The sequence below is a fragment of the Chlorocebus sabaeus genome, chromosome 15, assembly GCF_047675955.1.
Source record: "Chlorocebus sabaeus isolate Y175 chromosome 15, mChlSab1.0.hap1, whole genome shotgun sequence".
Lineage (NCBI taxonomy): Eukaryota > Metazoa > Chordata > Mammalia > Primates > Cercopithecidae > Chlorocebus > Chlorocebus sabaeus.
Window position 1 is genome coordinate 6909335 of NC_132918.1, and position 2861 is coordinate 6912195.

The following is a 2861-nucleotide window of genomic DNA, read 5'->3' on the forward strand; positions in this document are numbered from 1 at the left end:
TACTACAATAAATATCCCTATGTAAACTTTTTGGCACGTATCTATGAAAATTTCCTTAGACTCAATTACAGAAGTAAAGTTTCTGGTTGAATAGTATCTATGTTTTTAGGATTTTCGATTCCTATTATCCAACTAGCAACCAGAAAGTTGTTAAAATGTATATTTTAATCAGCAGAATACAAGAGTACATGTGGCCCTGCACCCTCACTGACATCGGGCTTTAGTTTTGGACACAAATTTTCATTAGTTCATGCATTTTTTTTTTTTTTTTTTTGAGAAGGAGTCTCTTGCTCTGTCACCCAGGCTGGAGTGCAGTGGCGCGATCCTAGCTCACTGCAACCTCTGCCTCCTGGGTTCAAGCAATTCTCCTGCCTCAGCCTCCCGAGTAACTGGGATGCAGATGCATGCCACCATGCCCAGCTAATTTTTGTATTTTTAGTAGAGATGGGGTTCCACTGTGTTGGCCAAGCTGGTCCTGAACTCCTGGCTTCAGGTGATCTGCCTGCCTCGGCCTCCCAAAGTGCTGGGATTACAGGCATGAGGCACTGCGCCCGGCCTTCATGCAATATTTTTTGAGTGACAACTATAGACCAGGCATTATTCTAGGCATGAGCGTTTAGCAGTGAACAAAAAAGACAAAAATCTCACTGCTCTCACGGAGCTAACAGAGTGTGTTAGACAATGTTATGGAGGAAAAGAAAACAGGACAGGAAAATAGAGTGTCTGGTTTGTGAGGTGGAAGGATGTGCAGTTTCATCTAGGGCATCAGGGAAGGCCTCACTGAGAAGGTGAATGTGTGCACAGACCTGAAACAGAAGAGAAAATGTGCCCTTGAGGATTCTCAAGGATCTCTAGGGGATCAGCTTTCCAGGCAGAGGGAAGAGCAAAGGCAAAAATGCTGAAGCAGAAGCATTCTTGGTATGTTCAAGCTGGGAGCCCAGTACAGCTGTGGTGAGATGCACAAGGAGGGAACAGAAGGCAATGAGGTCAGAGAGGTGACGGGCTCAGGTCATGTAGGGATATATCTGTCTATATATCCCCTATAAGATAAGTGTATATATATATCATATACTTATCATTGTACATACTCTGACTTTCGCTCTGTATGAGATGAGGAGTCATTGGAGGGATTAGAGCAGAGGAGAGGCTTCATCTAACTTATGTTTAAAAGGCTTATTCTGGCTGCTGTGTTGAGAATAGATTGAAGGGAGATAAGAGTGGAAGTAGTAGGAGTCTGCCTAAAGGCTACTGCAGTAATTTAGAAGATGGGAGATGGTGGGTTAGACGAGGGTGGTAGCAGAACAGTTGATGAAACGTCATTCAAAAGTAGATGCAGTCAAATGACAGGATTTTCTAGTGAGAAAAAGAGGAGGCAAGATTGAACTGAGTAGTTGGAAGTACTGCACACCATTTGCTGAGATGAGGAAGACTGCATGAAGAGCAGGTTTGAGGGAAGGCTGGGAGCTCAGTTTGAACATGTTGCCTTTGAGATGCTTTTCAGACACCCATGTGGAGTTGTGTCATGGGGAGGGGAATACATGGACCTGAAGTTCAAAGAAGAGATTCACAGAGCAGTGGTTGGGAGATGGGAGAGTGAGGTCTCGGGAGAATTTTCTTTTGTACACTGTGAGCGATTATACTGGATTTATTTGTCGGTGGGAATAATCCATTAGAGAAGGAAAAATTGGTGATGCTGGAGAGGGGAAAATCACTGGAGTAAAGTCACCAAATAGGTAAGAAGGAGTGGGATCTAGAAGACAAGTGGAAGGGTGGCCTTTAGATGGGAATGCAAACAATTCATCCAGAGTAATGGAAAAGAAGGGAGAATGCATGAATGTGGACACAAGTATGTGTCTAGATGGGGTGGCAAAACTCTGTGAATGTTCTTCTTAATTTGCTTCTGGTTTCTCAGTGAAATAAGAAAGATTGTCTATTGATAATGAGGGGGCTTGGTGAGACCACTGAGGTGCATTGAAAGCACTGCACCCTCATGGAGGTGTAGGGGATGGGCTGTGTTGGGCAACATCAACCTGAAGAGACCACCGCAGCCTTCTGGGGAGAAACAGTGAAACCTGCACCGAGAAGTGGTGCCAGACATGGAGAGAATGCGTAGATTCAGGTATGCTTTGGAGATAGAATACGCGAAATTTGCTGTTGGATTAGCAGTAGACATAAGGGAAAGCAAAGGATCAAGAATAACATTGCTGTGAAAAGCATCTTAAAAGGCAATGAATTACAATTGCTTCAGCTATATTAAAACGAAGTCCTGGGAGCTTTTACTATTTTAGCTCACACAACTAAAGTTCACTTTAGCTCTTTTCTCATCTTAAAATCCCTCCTAATACTCTTGTAATCTTTGATTTTTAACATATTATGGTTAGAAAACAGCACAAATGATTTAGAGTTGTTGCCAATCATTGGGCTCTGTGAGGGGGGAGTATATTCTCATTTTGCAGATGAAGAATGACCCAGAAAGGTCAATAGAACTAATTACAAATGTTGGGGAGTTGGGGGAATAAAACAAAAACTGCTTTATTAGTTTAGAACAATGAAAAGTACTTTACATCTTAGACTGCAGAACATTAACTATATGCTTATTTTGTTTTTATAATGCCTAGGACAAAATCTCATGCAAATAGATGCTTTAAGAAATGCACTTGACAGTGCTTTTGCATGATACTTGAATTGCTATTGATTGTCAAAAATCCCGGCCGAGTGCGGTGGCTCACGCCTCTAATCCCAACACTTTGGGAGGCTGAGGCAGGTGGATCACGGGGTCAGGAGATCGAGACCATCCTGGCTAACATGGTAAAACCCCATCCCTACTAAAAATACAAAAAACTAACCGGGCAAGGTGGCGT